Consider the following 18,999-nt stretch of genomic DNA (forward strand, 5'->3'; position numbering starts at 1 on the left):
ATGAATTTGTGAAGAGTTCCCTATGACAGCTTGGTGGACTAAGGAAAAACATCAGGTGTGATTTATTGATGGTTATACATAATATGCTGTGACAGTACAGGTTTCATATGATCAGGAAGGACAGTAGTGAAGGAACATTATAAAAGTAGACAAATGTGAAGTGATATTTTTGATTGTCCACTGTTACTGTAGGTATCATTAAATAAAAGTATAATACATTGCTTTATGGTAGTGTTTAATGTTGTTGTTGTTTAGAGAAACATTTAGTCAGAGAAAAATATGTTTGGAACATTAAGACTAGCAAGACTAAAGTAGGTACATGTAGGCAGATCTCTCAAAATGGGATTAGCTTGTGAATATATTTATTTCTCATGTAAATATTCACCAGAGAATATTCACCGCAGAGGAGGTTTTCCATAATCAGGCACAGTTTATACGTGACTACTTTTTTACCAGTCACATAACATCCACTTAACAGGAGATTAATGGATTGAAGTGGAACATATCATGGTTGTAGGAATGTTGGTTATAGAAGAGCTTAACAACATAGAATTCCCCTCATCAGTGACAATAATTCCTCACACTGAGGAATTCAACATAAAATCCCCCTCATTATATTCTGCTATGAGCAGACACCAATGTTGAGCTCCGCATGGCACCAACAGTAAGGAATCTTCCAGTCAGCTGATGGTAGCTTGAAATCACTGGGTCCTCTTCATTATGAATAGGGAAGTAATTTGTCCTACTTGAAGAAGGTAATTAATCGAGATATACATTTGTAATAGTAATTAGTAATAGCCAATAATAACACTTCTACTTTGATGATGGTTGTCTCACACAATATTTGCACTAAATGTCCTTCTTGGGAAGTCCCTTCCAAGAGGACTGAGGCCTGATATCTCTATGATTTTCTTTTCAAGAGTAATAAATATATATGTGTTTTTCATTTCATTGGTGAAAGTATATCTTACTATATATTTAGCCCTTTCTTTTTACCATTCTAGGATACTTTAAATAATTTAAACTTAAAGTTATAAGAATGAAAAACGCAACACAAGTGGGTTATTGGAAGTGATGGTGAGAAGTATCAATACCACTTTTATCTCTTGGTCTATAGTTGCTTGACTCTAGGAGTTAGAGATGCAGCATCATATATTTGTCATTGTTTCAATGAACACCATATATCCTGGGATTGAGTGGTCCACCTCATCAGGATGCTCTTTCCAAGTTGGCACACTTTTTGAGCCTTTAGTAGGCCATTCTATTATTGTATCACACTGTATTTTATCACACTGACAACTTCTAGTTGGTGCTTTGCATAGTAAAACTTCTTTATATTGTGATTATATGACCATTATTCCATGTCTTTGCAGTAAAATGGTCCCTTTATAGAGGCAACATTATACGGGAATTTCATGTAAGTAAATCTAGAATTCTTTAAGTTCTGAGATAATGGTGCTGGCAGCAGTTTTATATACTAAGAAGATAACCTACATTCAGAGTTAGGGTATATTCTAGTAAGACTGAATTGCAATTCTCTCCAGGGTAGACAGAGGCCTATGTAATTAATTTGTCTACAAGTAGCCAACTGGTCATCCATAATAAACAGTTCAATATTGAGGGGTGGATTTGGTTCTCCTCTGATGACAGGTTATATATCACCAAAGACAGTCTCTCAATCAGCCTTAATAAGAGGACTAGGCCACTAGGTATATACATAGCCTCCATCCACCATTGACACTCTGCTCATGGATTTATTGTGCAAATATTATAATGGCTAAGAAGACAGACTACCTTCTGCCCATCTGACAAGTCATTTTGTGTAAATGATATTTGTGTGCCTTCTCTGGAATGGATGCTTCATGATGAGGATTAGAAAACATATACATTAAGAAAAAACTACGACCTTTTGTTTTGTGTTTTTTGGTCATCCTAAAAACTTTATAGTGTATGTTGTGATGTATTGCTCAGATACCCTTTTGAGGACTAAGGCTTTTTTCCTATCCTTTGAGCATTTCTATGGCTTGAGGCTCTCAGCTGAGTCACTTTCCAGGAATGGCTCTCAGCAAAAGTGTACAAACTTTCCCAAGGTCATTGTTTATCCTCGAAGGCAGTATTCAATGGCTGGTTAATGCAGAGGTATAAACTTTGGTGTATGTTAGGAAAACTCCAGATATTCCCAAAGACCTTTGTTGAGATAGACTTTTGCTGAGAAATTGTCACAGTTCAATTTCTCTTTTATTCAATACTACTACCTTCATCCCCAACATATGCCCCTGAGGCCACTACTCAATTAATTTAGTGAAAGAAAAACTCAGTCTCAGTCTCTGAAAGACAACATAAGACAGTTGGTGCCAGGAGTGAAGTGAAGAAACAGACATGAAAATTGGATTTTGGTGCTATGTGACCAGCTAGCAAACCCTGGAAATGAATGGAATTTAAAGAGTTATCAGAACACAGCAGTTATGCAAGTTTTAAAATTTTTTCATTGGTAATAAATTGAAATGGGATGCCAGGGAAGGAAAGGTACTGGTAGGGGCAATATCCAAGCATTTAAAAAGTTCAGATAAGTACAAATTATGGAATCTATGGATTTGAGTGGCTCTCTGGGTGCTGCTAATATATCGTATCGTAGAAAGTTGATAAAGACTGAAAGTGATTATTTACACATTAAAGGCTTAGTCTGAAAGCTCCAAGACTCTTCTTGGCAACATGCAAATAGTCTCTCATCTTTAGCAGCCAGAGGGCAGGAAAAGATAAGGATTTGACCTAGGAATTATCTATAATATTATCTAGAAGAATAGCTACTGGAGAAGTGTGAATTCTCAACTTCATTAAGTATGCTCTACCAAGTTCAGGTTGTTGATAGGGAGGAAGAGGGGTATTGAGAAATGAGGTATCTAGGTTATTACTTTCAAAAATCCTGAATCTTGGGATTCTTCTGAACCTGGGAGTGCTCAAAATGGCCCACTACTTCCTGTTATTAATGGTGAGTGCAGACTCTTGCTTAAAGATGAAATAGAGACCTCTGACTTGCAAGAAAGCATGCTCTCTCCCCAGAAACTACCCTCACCATTTCTCTGGGCTACTAGGCCAATAAGTACAGTTAAGCTGATAACCTGATCAGGTAAGAGCTGGACCTACTAAGACAGGAAAGGAAATATAAGTGATGAAAGCTTCAAGATGCATCCATTACACACTGGCAGGACCCTGGGGAATGCATATGGCCTGAAGCGTGAGGATGCTGGATCAACAGTAGTAAAACTCAAAGTTGGAAACTGGAGAGCTTATAGTTATGGGACATTTCCTCATGGTACAAATGTATTACCTTAGCAAGACCTCCAGAATGTGATAATAACACCCTTTTAGGATAGTTCCCGGAAGTTGGAGAAAGTGATGGCTCACAGTTAATAAATAAAAATGCCAGAATTTCCACAAAAAGCAGTGAAATAAGAGATTAAAAGCCTCAGAAAAGTGGACATGCTTGATTAGATATGCCACCTAAGGTCATATAACCCACCAATTAACTAAGTTCTACAGGTGAGATGGGGGTGCTGGGGAGAGTCAGGAGACACTTTCTTTTTTAACCAAAACAATAAGTAACATTCAAGGGAAAGGGGCACCACCACTTCTGAGAATCTCACTGGTGATTCAGTGGTGTAAGACATCATAGGAGATGCTGTTTCAGAACAGGGATCCCTTATAGCAATGGGAATGATAGAAATCCTGAGTAATAGAGGCCAGGTGGCAGAGCTTCAGTGTGTGGAGGTCAAAGTGGCAGCCAAAGAAACCTGACTCTTTGACAGCTATGGAAATAATAAATTACTATATTCCTACACACAAAATAATAGGCTTCCATTATAAAAACTGCACAATCTAAAACTGGGGTTCAGGAAGGATAGAAAGCCAATTTGTTGAAGGCCGCTGCCCCTAGAAATATCACGGTGTTTCTCTCAGGTTTTGACTTGAGCCAGTTTCACAGTTGAAACCCATTTACCACAGGAAAGACAGAGTCCCTATAAAGAAAGACCATGCAATACCACAGAAATTGAATAGAATAATGAATTTATCACTCTTTCCCCCAAAAGACCTATAGCCAATTACTCAGATACACTGGACAAAAATGAATATTCAATAATTGAACAAAGGATCACACTATAGTGAGTCATGTTTATTCACTATATTGATGTCATCATGTCAATCTGACCAGATGCTGATATAATATCTTCAAAGTGAGAAAATAAATTATTGCCATTTGCACATTCCATCACTAGAAAATAAACCTTTTCAGGTTCGAGACATAGCATATTTCATATTTGGAAATATTACTCCAACAAATTTATTTGGTATCATAAAAGGTGACTAGTTCATGAGACACAGGGCAATAAAGTACTCTACAAGGTATTCAGTCTGTGCTCCTGGCTTTGCTGTTTGAGTCACAGAACCCCACACACTCTATGGTGTTAAAGGTATTGATGCTAAGGAAAGGTGCTATGTGGTATTTATATCCAACACCAATAAAATAATCTGAATGAAGATTCCTTGTTTTCTGGATGGAGCTTATGCTATTTTCAGTCAAAAATTATACATAATTTGAAAAACAGGTTTTGCTAATGAGCGCTGGTATTAATGGAAAGCCTGACGATGAGCATTAAGAGATCATGGAGCAAAACTTCCTATACTTAGCTGAGTTCTCTCAGACCAACGTAAGCAGAAGGATGAGCAGGTCTAGCAGCACTGTAAGAGGAATTTTGCAAAAGCGGCAACAGAGAACACAGGCAGATTGCAAAAGAAGGTGGTACAGAGTTCCATTGACAGCCAACACTATTGCACTGGCCTCTCTTTCAGATAACACCTGTAGTCTCATGGGGAATTGGGAGTAGAGCAGTAATTTAGGACCAGAAAAATTGAGGTCAAGCTCGAATTAAAGATGAATGAACTTGTATGTGTATGCTAGTCAAAAATGGACTGCTAAAGTCCTACAGTGCCACCTGAAATAGCTGCCAAAGGCAGAGATAAGTGAACTGCCCCTATATCTCAAACCAATGGAAGACCATTTGGTAAGGCAATCGAGCATCCACTGTATGTGAGAGGAGAGAACCCAAGGTAAGAATATATGAATGGATGGGAAATGTCAAATGGCTTAACTAGTTGATCAGGAGCCTGGAAAGATGAATGTTGAAAGATAGGAAACGAAGAGTTCTGAGGAAGGTGTGCATTGATGGATCTATGAAAGCAGGGCACAAGGTATGAAAGGCTTCCTATCAGATGAAAACACCTATCCAAATAACATCTACTTATAAAAACACATTAAACTAAGATAGTCAAAAGCAGCCAGACTCTGTCATTGTCCACCCCAAGATGGTCACAATGGATTCACAAATGCAGTAGCCATGGAGGCAGGAATAGAAACCATGTATGAACCCAGCTGTATGGCTTCCCAATTTCCAAAGTTTACGGAGCCCCCACTGCTGATAAAGTCAGCCATGGAGACTAACTCCGAGTCTCTGATATACTATCCTTTAGGATCAGTTACTTGATAGCAAGTTTATTACATTGCATACCTTCCATATTGAAAGGAGCAGTGCTTCATCTCAAGTGGAATCAACATGTACAATAAGTAGGATAAGCTTCACTGACCGAAAGGCTTCAGACAGAATCATAGCTTGCTTGATCCACTCACCCAAGTTCCTACGTAACCTAATGCCACATTAGAGCAAAGAAAGTGTGAGATTGGCATATGACCATAAGACCTTTTAATGCTATTATCTTTCTCACCACTGAGAGGTGGTGAGGGATGAAACTACCTTTCAAAGGTATAAATGAGACACCAGCTTAGGTACAATAACTTACAAAGATGGGAAGACATTTTTCAAGACTCCGTATTTATACTGAATCTATGACCTTTTTATGCTTCTATCTTCAATAGGTAGACTAAAACATGGGTTGGGTCACCAAGGACAAAAGTAATAATGGCCCCACTCACTTCAAAATTCTGTGGCCTTTTTCTGGGGAAATTGTACTTTCCATCCTCATGATCTGGGAAATACGAGTTTAGAGTTCCTTGTTCCTAGAGACATAGTTTCCCTGATGGAAGTAGCATAAGCCCCACTAAACTTCAAGCTATCCTATCGCATGACCACTTAGGGCTTCTTATGTGAAAAGACAGGCAAACAAGGAAAGGAATCATCAGTCTTGGAGGAATAATTGACCCTGGTCATCAGGAGAAGGTAGAATTATTATTAGATATAGGGGCTAGAAAGATTGTGTTTGGTATCCACATCTTTTTTTGCATACTTTGGTATCCATTTGGCCGCTTTTGAAAGTAAATGGACAAGTGCAATAGCTATGGCTTGAGAAGGGTAGGTTAACCAGGTGTTCAGACCTATAAGGGATAAGGTCTTGGTATACACCCAAATAGATGGTGTGGTTCTTCTCACTAATCTTCCTCTTACTTTCCAGGAAAAGAGACCAATAAGAATCATGGCAGAACTGCTCACAGAACTTATGATATCAAATAAATAGATTAGAGTATTATAAAATCTGAACAATAATAAATGTTTTATTTCGTGCTCAGACCACTCCATTCGGACTGAAATATTAATTTCTTCATCTTCTGGGAGTGCTGATGGCTAAAAGCTCCCAGTTGAGTCTCTTTATGTATTGGATGTAGTGATAGATTGTGAATATCAAGAGAAAGTTGGGTTACAACTATATAATACAGGCAGGAAGGAATGTGTCTGGAGCCCATGAGAATCTCATCTTAGTTCTCTGATATCATGTGGTAAATTTAATGTAAAACTGTAATAACTAATACAAGTAAGAGTGCTAATGGCCCAGAAAGGACTGCTAATGACTTGGACTCTATAAAAATGAAAATCTGGATTTGGGTCACTTAGCCAGCTGCTGAGAAAACTCCCTCCTGGAACTCAGAATCGCCCTCAGTAGGCGGAGTGCAAGCTCAGAACAAAGAAAGAAGCAGACCACTTCAGATTGTTAAGTAGTCAAAGATTTATTTAGTTGGGAACTTACATATGAGGTGGGATAGGGTGATGACTAGGTAAATATGTGTGCTTGCAATGCATACCTGTCTAATCTTTTATACCATGAAAAGAAAAGAGAAAAGGACAAAAAAAAAAAAGTCACTGATGATCATAAGTCATAGGTTTGCTTTCTTAGTCTATGTACTTTCTACTTAAAGGGATTGTTTGGGTTTCCCACAATCTGGTCAACATTCCTAAGTGGGGAGTGGAGGGTAAGGGAAGGGATGTTCCGGGAAGTAGCAGTGATTTGGTCTTCTGATGACTGCATCCTACAACTCGCTTTGTGGTCATGAACCCAGAATACATTTTCACAATACTCCACCCCTCCTGACTGGCCTTATATTCTTACAAGACCCTTCTTCCATGAGAGTACCTGGCTTCCCTGAGGGTTTTTATAGGGAGGATGGATGTATTCTTCACAAACTTGATGCCATATTGCATGATGAGTCTACAGTAACAATAGAGACACACACAGGAGAAAATGCAAAGCAAAAGAAGTAAGCATATTAACAAATGTTCCCACCGATTTCCCCAATCTCTAAACTAATGTGACAATAACCGTTCCTATAATGGGTGGGATCATTTATCTTTGATGCCATGTGATACGATGAGAGAAAGCTACAGATGGAAAGGTAAAAATCCAGTAGGGACTTGTAAAGGTAGATCGTCTCCTCCAACGATTACGATGGAGGATTTGTTCCAAGTGGTCAAAACAGCAGCTGCGTGGGAAGGCTTCCCAGGAGAAGCATATCATACTTGCCTGCTGGGAGAGGTAGGAGTGTCTCCCATGTGATTACTTCTTCCTGGACTGTGCCAGATCAGGAGCCTGATCACTTCTCCCTTACGCAAAATGCGAGTGGCCTTGCATTGGTGTCTCCTTACCTCAGGCTCAGAATCTAGCAGTGTGACAGGAGTCCAGGTCAGTAAGGTGAAGTCCTCTTTCCACTGTGAGACAAAGTATCCCATCCAGCCTGGCAGGGTAGTACTGTGCTAGTCAGTCTCCACTACAACGGGCTGTCTCCTGGCTGGATGTCCCAAGAGGTATTCATTGCCATAGTGCAATTAGTAGAGGCTGACTGAGCCAAGAACATGACTTTCTTTGTTCGCCATAAAATGTTTGCCATTTAGCGTTGGCTCATCTATCCTGCCACATGGAGAAATAGGGCCCACTGAGTTTTCATCTATAAGGCTAATTGCTTGTGGCAACATTTTATCCACCCAACCAGATGTTGAGGTCAGAGTGGTCTGTAGTAGAAAAAATAAATCTTCAGAGGTTAACATAATATCATGGATGTAATGTGACCATGCAATGCTGGAGGTGGGGTAGGGGAGAAAACAAAGTCAAGTCCTGGGCTACTATTCCATGGCAGATTGCAGAGCTGTGTCTTTCTGGTTTTATTTTGCTTTTTTCATCTCCCAGTGCTACCTGATTGGGCTTGATCAGTGAAGCATAGTGTCGAGGACCCTGCTGCATGCCCTGTGAAACCTTTTGGGGCAATGGGTAGGCTTTGCCACTGATCCTGCAGACTGGTCCTTGGTGAATGCAGACCTTTGACCTGGTATTTGAATAGAAGAGGAAAGGATACAACAACAGCAGCCAATATGAGCTCATTGGCCTTACAGGGGTTTTAAGCACAAGCCATAGTACCTCTGGTCATTCAGCCTCCTATAACCCCTACCTAGAGTGAAAAACCTGGCCCATCTAAGATTCCCCAACACTGATAATCCAGACCTGGCTCCTGTACTCCCACCTCTTTCTTCCAATGTCTTTCTTGGGTTGTTTCTACTTGCTTCACATCTGTCTCTTACTTTTTTTTTCTCTTGTTTTTTTTCTTTAAACATACACTTTCATTCCCACGTGTTTGTGTGTGTGTGTGTGTGTGTGTGTCTCTATCTCTTGGCCTCTATGTCCCAAGACAAAGCACCCTTATTATTTCTAGTTTTAATTAACATATGTTAATTAGAATTTTATTTCCTAACAATCTTGAACTTGCATTCTGTAGATTAACATCATTTTATAACTTCCAGAAATGTATGCTTCCACAAAGTTCAATTTTTCATGTTAATTAACAGACCCCAAAATACAGTATTTAGTGTTTCTATGCCATATAAAAATAAGATACCAAAAGTAAATCAAATTAAACTATGCTCAGCAATTAATGTTTTAGTATTTTATCTTCTTTGGAAACTATCTAGATATTTGATGAATATCCATTATTTAATTTAACTTAGCAAAACTCCAAGACTGTAAGCTAACAAAGAGATGTGGCAAGCTATTTTTAAGTTGACATATTGTAATACAAAACAACACTAGCCATCATCAAGTTATTTCCTGTTAACTATTTTTACAGCATGTTTCATGTTAAGCAGTCATTGAGAAAGCAAGAACCTAATGAATTAAATACAAGATTGTAGAGGTTTTGTTTTCATTTTTGTTTTATTTCTGTTTGATATGTAAAAGTAATGGACACAGCACTTCCACATGCACATTTGTCCCTTGGTTGAACTCATAGTTTTATGATCCTAAACTCTTAAACATCTAATAGAGATAAAAGTTGTTTATTTCTTCTAGTATTAATTCCATCTTGAATTAGTATTAAATATTAAATTATCATTTTGAAGCAAGTCTTTCTACTTTGTGGCAAAAATTACTCTTTTTCCCTTAACAAAACACAAGTTTATATCTCATAGTTTAATTCATCAAAAACATGTCTTACTTTCCAACGAGTTCCGTATCTTCACTTCTGCTGCTAACTGCTGTTATCTCTTGCACTGCCCATAACAGGGGCCACCTGACTGCAACTGACTTCTTTACTGCCTTGATATGCTTTTATCCTTAAAATAGGGTGATTGGCCGGGCGCGGTGGCTCACGCCCGTAATCCCAGCACTTTGGGAGACCGAGGCGGGCAGATCACGAGGTCAGGAGATTGAGACCATCCTGGCTAACACGGTGAAACCCCGTCTCTACTAAAAATGCAAAAAATTAGCCGGGCGTGGAGGTGGGCGCCTGTTGTCCCAGCTAATAGGGAGGCTGAGGCAGGAGAATGGCGTGAACCCAGGAGGCGGAGCTTGCAGTGAGCCGAGATCGCACTACTGCACTCCAGCCTGGGCGACTGAGCGAGACTCCATCTCAAAAAATAAATAAATAAATAAATAAAAAATAGGGTGACTACCCTTTGGGGCCTTTTTAGAGCATTTTGTACTCATGCAGGTCCACAGGCATTAAACATATGGGTCACTGGTCCCAGCATGGAGGCAGCTAGCCAATCTGGATTTCCCCTCACAGATTCTGTATTACCCAGGCCTGTTTCTTTGGTGGGCTCCTGACTAGCTCACCAATTGTTGGGAAAACTCCCTGCTAAACTGAGAACTGCCTTGTCTAAGTGGAGGGCAAGCTCGGAGCAAATAAAGAGGCAGGCCACTACAGTGGGTAGGTAGTCAAACATTCATTCAGGAGAAACTTACATACGAGGCAGTCTTGGGTGGCAGCAAGACAACGTAGATCTCCATACTTGCAATGCTTGTCTGTCAGTTTCTTACACTATGTATGAAAAGAAAAGGGGGTTGGGCCTGGTGGTTCACACCTGTAATCCCAGCACTTTGGGAGGCCGAGGCGGGAGGATCACTGGAGATCAGGAGTTACCAGCCTGGCCAACGTGGCGAAACCCCGCCTCTACTAAAACTACAAAAAATTAGCTGGACATGGTGGCACATGCCTGTAATGCCAGCTCCTCGGGAGGCTGAGGCAGGAATATAATTTGAACACTGGAGGCAGAGTTTGCAGTGAGCCGAGATCACGCCACTGCACTCCAGCCTGGGCAATATGGCAAGACTCCATCTCAAAAAAAAAAAAAAAAAAAAAAAAAAAAAGAAAAAAAAAAGAAAAAGAATGAAAGGAAATAAAAGAAAAGGGAAAAAAGAAAAAAACAAAAACAAAGTCACTGATGGCATATTAATCTATCTGTTTTCTTCTTTATTTACTTTCTACTTAGAGGAATTGTTTGTTTCGCCTATAATACAGTAAATATTCCCAAAGTTGGTTGGAAGTGGGGAGGTTATTCCAGCAAATAGCAGTTATCTTGGTCCTCTGGCCAGTGTATCCTACGATTCATTCTGTGGTCATGTACCCAGAGTACATTTTTATAATACTAGCCAAAGAATCATTACCAGCTGCAGTGTATACTGAGGGCAAAGGGAAAATGCAGCGGAAGACATTATTTTTGGAAGGTCACAGTGGTAAGATGCATAGTTCTGTCCCATGTGGGGATTTTGCAGAGCCTTATACAAACTCACTTTACCTTCATGATAGTATTTGCAGATCTCTCTGAGCTCTGCTTTGAACAATTAATTTCACAACTAAATGTGAAGACTTTTCAGATTTACTGCAAGCATCAGTTTCTCCAATATTTCCAGATATTGCAACACAATTCTTCAGTGTATAGGTGTTGACTCTGATTTTAAAGATTCAATATTCAGTAACTTGCCTAAAGTTAATTAATTACAAAATACTAGAGAAGGATTCTTGGAAAAATCTGTTTCATCTAAAAACTTTTGCCTTTAATTATATTCTGCTTTAGAGCAACATGTAAAGCAGATAAATGGGTCATTTCTAAAGTTGAAACTGTGATGGATGCACTGGGGTCCACCACAGATCTGAATATATCTGAATGTCCAACACCACTGTGGTCTCCCAGAGAGCCTGGATATTATTGCACTAGAGTCTTTCACAGGTTAAACATTATGCTTAATGATACAAATAAAAGATAACAAAACATGCTGTTTTACTTCAAGGGAGCTTATACTCTAGTGGGAAGATAGTTAATAAATTAACATAAAAGATAGTCATTGCTATAAAGTGCAACTTAACGGTAGCAGATTCATTTGGTGCATGGCAGAAGGGAAACAGAAGTGTACCTTGAGAAGTGAGATGACTTTACCGATGAGTCATGACTGAGACTTAACAAACGTTTATCAAATTATTAGTCAGACAAGAGTTGGGGAGTTCTTTAGTCATGGAGAAAGGTATGTGCAGAAGCCAAATGGCATGAGAAAGCTGGAATGTTTAGAGCAGAGCAAACATTACAGTATCTTGGTAAGGTGACAGTATCGTGTTCCTAGTTGAAGTAATCTTCCAGAGTGTCATGAATGTATAATTTCTCATATTAGGATGAGGGGCCACTTAAGCAATCAAAGCATAGAAATGGCATAATTTCACGTGGGAATCAGAAACCTAGCTCAGTAAAGATATTAAGTTGGTTAGTGGACAAGAAACAGGACAGCCAGTTGAGAAACAACTGTAACAATCCTGGTGAGAAATGGATAAGAGATAAACTAAGGATCTAGACTGGGACAGGGGCAATGACAAAATAAGACATTTTGAAAGAAAAATGATGTTGAGTTTTAGACGTACTGACATGAAGGTGTTTCTGGAACAATCATGTGGAGATATCTAATAGAAAGTTTGATTAAAAAAAAAGAATATACAGTTCTTAAGAAAATCTGGCTCTAGAGATGAGCTTTAAAGTCAACAATATTTAGGTAGAGATTATGTATTCTTAGGCATGGATAAAATCACCCAAGAAAGAAGTGAAGGATGAAAGAGGAAAAAACAACTGTGACTAAAAAACAGTTTTAGAAAACACAGATATTTTAACGGTTGTTTAGGTGAGATAACTTTAACCCCTTCTCTAACTAAAGATTTCACTCCTGTAGTATTATCAAGATTACCAATGGCTTTTGAGTATTTCATCTTTTATAAATGTTAGTACCAGCCATTTTTTTTAGGGTCAAGGTCAGGAAAATAATAGTACAACAATTTAAATATTTGCTCTGCCCTGTCTTCATAGTATGGATTTATCTTCCCAATCATATCAGGGGCTACCCCATCTAAGAGGCAAGGGGTTACTGAATAACCAGAATTTCCAAACGGTGCATTCCTAAGGCCACTTGTTCAATCTTTAATCCTACCTGTATGTCTGAGCAGGTAATCATAATTAACTGATAAATAATGTCATCATTTTTAAAATTAGTAAATGTTTAATATTGCTGCCAAAGCCACTCAATTACATAACTCTTTAGTTATAACAAAATAGTTTCGCATACACTAGCTCAAGAGTTAAACCCTATTTTATTTCACTTTTCAAACCGTGCTCAGTTTTATTTTTTACCTAAGTTTAACAAAAAAGGTAGGATGGAAACATGGGGAAGTGAAAGGTGACATGGAGAGTCTGCTTTGAGATTGCACGAACACAAAAAATGGAATGCATGTTATTACAGGCAACAGTTAACTGAAGAGGGAACGTTGAGTAAAGCAGAGGCCTCTAATGAAAAAGTAGCAGATATGGGGTAGGATTAGGAAGAAAGCATTTCAAAGAGGTAGAGGTCTCAATTTCACTTTATAATATTGGACTTTTATTCAGTGAGGGCTTGTCTGGTACTGTATATATGAATGACTATTGTGATAGAACTTGTAAAATGATGTGAATCTGAATAGAGTTGGTGGCTGTGGGAATAATAACTAACAACAACAACAAACAAAGGAATAAGTTTACAGGGACAAAGCCATTGTTTAAAATGTCCGACATCTAATATATAGAATTAAAATCTGAATTCTGATTAAGTGTGGAAATAATTTTGATGTGAAAAATGATTGAATAAGAACAAAGTTTCTTCTAAGATGGTGACATATATGTTTTGAGTGCAGTGCAGAAAGTCCAAAGCTCAAGACATGCTAGATAAAAATAATGCTAATTATAATTAAATGTATTTGAAAAAAAATTTGGCATGTCATGGAATACTCTCTCATTTTCAGGATGTATAAGTGATCATATGTCAAAACCTGAAACAAAGACTTTAAATAATTGATAGTGGTCATTCAATATTGATTTTAAAATGTCACATGATCAATCAAGTTTATTATGTTTAAAATCTGAGAAACTTGAAAGATGATATTTGATTCAGATTAATGAAGTGTATCTGAATGCTCAATGACAATGTGCTTTATCAGTAAATCATTTGCTCACATGGCACTTTTTGTGAAGCAGTGTTGGATCAACACTGCATAATTCATATATCCCTATACACCCTTTGGTCCCACAGGTTTTGCGTTTGCAAAATTAATAAGATGCAACTAGTTAAGATATTTAGAGTATTGTAGAGGGCATTAAAATATTTCCAAAGGAGGATATTTCAATAGGTTTTAAATAGTGATAGTATCATTAAAGTCAGAAAAGAAACTTTCAGAGTTACAATATCGAAGGCAGTAATACTTACTTGGATATGTTACATCATTTTTTTAAAGTATAATTGATCTAGAAGTAAAATCAATAGTATAACACCATACTAGCAGCCAACAGTATTGCTGAGTAGGCCTCTTTTGTCAAGCCTGCTTGTTACACAGACAAGAAACAGTTGAACTTAGCACATAATATATTTGCATGCAAATTGTATTTTTAAAATTCTTAAAAATAGTTTATCTTAGGTAGATTAAGAATTACTTGCTTTAAAATTCACAACAATTTGCATATCTAGACCTTTAAAAACTGATGATTAAATGTCAAATATGGTCCATCTTGTACATGAGTAATTAAATCCACACCCTGGTTTATTGAGGTCTAACTTAGATGATTTTTATTATATTAAACCAAATACATATTTTTTAGTCAGGAAAAATATTCCTAATGGCAATTTGCTTCATATGGTTGTATGTTACAGAAAAAGATAATTTCAGTTCTATATAAATTATTATTTTGAACCATTTTCCTCTGAAACAAATGATGTAGTGACATAGCAGAGCAGAACTACAAGGAAAAAATAACGTGAAAAATAAGCACATTATGTTCCTTTTGCTCTTCCATTAAAGGCTATGTTTAAAATCTCATGATTTTATTCAACACCACATTTTACAGTTAAAATATATGAGCAGGTCTGTTACATTCAGAAACAAGGAAAAAATATCTAGTGTTACCTCCATTTATAAGTGTTATGGTTTGTATCATTTATATTAAAAATATACACTGTAAAAATGAAATGCAATTGATGACCAAATGAAGATATAATAAATATTATCTGAGTTGAAATTTAATTAAAGAGTACTAAAATACAATTTAGTAAAATATCAAATATTTTAATAATAAAAATGATTCTTAATGTTTGCTAGTAAGCAGATCCTCCTGCACACTGTAGGTTGGAATATATATTAGTACACCTATTCTAAAACCATTTGGCAGTTAATGCAAGAGCCTTTCAAAGAACCTCCTCTTTGTGAGCAGGAAATTATATCTCTAAAAGCCTACAATAATAAAATAATAAAACCTGAGCTCAGGAATTGTGAGTAAGAGATATTAAGATGTTTGTAGAAAAGATGTGAATTAGATGCAAAATTAGAAATCGCAAATGTCTGACTATAAATAAATGAATAAATAGTACATCTAAATAAAGAATTCCGTGTGGCTATCTAAAATTTTATTTTAGAAGAATATTTAATGATATGGAAAATGCTAAAATACATGTAAAGTGCAAAAAGGAGAAAATAAAATTTCATAAACGGTATAATGCAATTTGGCAAAAAATTAAAAGAACAAAGAAATACACATATCACATGTACACATGCAAACAAGCTAAAAGAGTCTGAATCGACAGATGACAGAAATAGATAGATGATAATGACTATGGGTGGAGAGATTGGAAGTAATTACACAGAAAAGCAACTATTTTCTGGTAGAATGATGGGTAAAGTTTATGTTCTTCTTTCTACCCTGTATAATAAGCATGTATTAGTTTTATTATTTAAAAAAGAACATGTTGTAAACCTGTAGGACATGCATTTTACTACATAATCATCTTACCATTGTTTAGAAGAGTAAGAGCACAAATTTAAACCTTAATACGTATTTTATTTGAAGAGAAGTCAGCCCATTCTCCATTTCGCCCTCCCGTTCCTGAATGTGCCTTTAAAACATGATCTATACATAAATCAGCAGAGTATTGTATAACCATTAAATAATGACATTGCAATTGCATGCCCTGATTCAAAAATAAAGTGTAAGTTAATAAATTCTTCATAAAAATGATACTATGTTCACAGTAGGGCACTACCGGAGATTGCTGGTTGATTAAACCTCCAGCGAGACACATTTGTTTTCTAGTTCTATACTTATTGATTTTGTAGTAATAACTGCAATGCAGAATTACTGCTTGCACCTACCTCAGCACAAGAAGTCCCGTTGTTTTTTTATCAGAACATTATGTTTCCTACTTTACTTTTCAATTTCCTGGATGTATCAAGAAAAACAAGTGAGTTAAAAAACAACAACAACAAAAATCAGCACCTGAGACTCCAATTTAGATCAACTAAAAGTAAAATAAATATAAAGGGTTCCCATGAAACTAAAAACAATGCTAACATATCAGAAATTCAAATTACAGTTTGTGCTGTTGACACAAAACTATTAATTTTAAATGTTTTTATTTCTATATTAGAATAACATCCAATATTTAGATACACTCACTTAATTTCCACATTACTGATTTTCTATAATGAGGCTTATAAAGGAAAAATGTTTCTATTGAAGCAAATGTGAATAGTCAACTTTATTCTTTCTTTTTTTGGTTTGCAAAAATATTTTGCTAATATACATTCAGAATCAATGTAACAAAATTCTACTTTCAGAGATATAAAGAATCAATGGTAAAAATTTTATTTTCAAATGACATGTTGACAGACATTTTTCTAACACGTTAGTATCCTAGAATATAATAGCAAGGTGACAAGTAGTAATAGTGTTGTTCGCCCATTCTAGATGTAGTTACAAAATGATTTGAGGAGACTTTTCACCATTTATTTTCCTTTTTTATATTAGGACAAAGAAATTCAACATAATTTTCAGTGCCATCAGTACAATGTTAGGAAATATAGACCATCTATCATTTCTAATGGTGTTTTAGCCTAATTTTATCTTTCACTTACTACATAAATTTGGAAATATTTTGGAGGTAAGTTGAGGTTTTTAAATAACCCCAAACCAATTTTATTTATACAAATTTAGATTAATACATTTCTTAGATCCTTACAACTCCAAATGGATGTTATCCTTTGTGGTAATTAGTGTAGGATAGGACAGGAAAACAACTGGACAAATATATAATAGATCAACACAACGAAAAGATATTCATTGCTTCTGTAGTACAGAGAATTTCCCAATATATGGGGATTGTCTACTTCACAAAATCATGTAAGTATCAAGACTGAGGGCAACTCCTCTAATGTCAGTGTGGAGTTTGCATGATTTCCCTGGGAATCATACTCCAAGTCAGTCAGAAGGCGAAATGAGCACGAAGGACTACATTTAGGAGGTGAAGGCCAGGGGAGGCCCATATTTGCTAAAAGGGAGTACCATCATATGCACATATCTATCTGAAAGGAAAAGTGGAAAATGTAGTCCAGGAAAAAGAAGAATCTGTTCCTGAGAGAACTGCAAGTAGCCATCACACAAGTTGGCCCTTCACCCGTGTGTACAACTTTTTCCATTGAGAAAACACCTAGTCCTAGCCAAGTGAGGCAACCTAGCTACCCTCCAGTTACAGAAGTCAGCTCAAAGTCCATTAGGTTTAAATTTTGTTCCGCTTGTTCTAATGACCTATGAATAGAAAAAGAAGTTAGGGATTCTCTCCCACCATGCTCAGTAACACAGCAAGAGCAAGATGAAAAGTCATATTAATGAAAGAGGAAAAGGAGATACAGAACAGTTCAGTTTCTAGATCTTGGCAGGACAAATCCTGCAAAACAAGCATCATGGAAAACCACTTTCCAGGGACATGGAGAAAGATTTTTTTGTTTTTGTTTTTTAGTTGAGTCTGCTCTCCGGGGGCATATTCCTTTCTTCAACTGCGCCCTTTGCTCTGACATTTGGAAAGTCCCTCTTTTTTTTTCTTTATTATTTTCAATGGCCACATACGACGTGGGTAATGTCAAGAACGCCCTACTTAGAAACTTCATGATTTGGACAGTCATCTTCTTGCTGGTGAAATTTCTGTACCCTAGGCTTTTTTTATGCCACATTCTCTCTCATACACACACATGCTCTCCTATATGTCACATACATACACACACACTTTTGCTGTTGTCTTATTATTCTTGCTCTTTTTAAAATTTTTATTTTTTTCATTTGTATGAATCTAAGAGGTGCAAGTGCAGTTTTGTTAGGTGGATATATTTCCTAGTGATGAAGTTTGGGCTTTTAGTGTAACCATCACGGTAATAATTTACATTGTACCCATTAAATAACTTTTTACCCTTTGATCCCTTTCTACTCTTTCAAGTTTCCCATATCTATTATTACACACCCTATGTCCATATTCTTGCTCTTTATTGGAGATGAGGGACTTTTTTAACTTTTAATACAACAACAGACTTACAGAAATTTGTAAAATAATACAAATTTTTCATATCCACATCACTCAAATTTCTGAATTGTTAATAATTTTATGGTCTGAAGCATACAACTCCATTAAAAATGTACATATATCTGATAAATTCCATATTCAAGTTATTTCTATGCTCCAATAAATGTTGCCAAATATTTCTTCCTAGATATCATTGTTAAAATGACTCTATCGAGTTGGCTTTCTTTGCTTTTCCTCTCCCTCCACATATGTCTGTCCTCCCTCTCTCTTTCCCCTTTAAGAACATATAAAACAATAGGACTGGATGAGAAGACAAGACATTTTAAGCTGATTTTTGTACAAACTGAAGCCCTTTGATTATACTGTCTTAATATGCCTTTGGTTCTCAGAGCATTTTCCAGTCTTATCTCCCCTTATTCAGGGTTCAGAGCAGTTCGGTTTTCCAGCCCTATGACGCTTTAATCTCTGGCTTTCTCTTTTGCCTTCAATCTTTGTTTAAAACCTGTTAATTCTTGTCTAAGCTCAGTTTTTTCTTATAACTCATGGCTCAGT

The sequence above is a fragment of the Macaca nemestrina genome, chromosome 7, assembly GCF_043159975.1.
Source record: "Macaca nemestrina isolate mMacNem1 chromosome 7, mMacNem.hap1, whole genome shotgun sequence".
Taxonomy (NCBI): domain Eukaryota; kingdom Metazoa; phylum Chordata; class Mammalia; order Primates; family Cercopithecidae; genus Macaca; species Macaca nemestrina.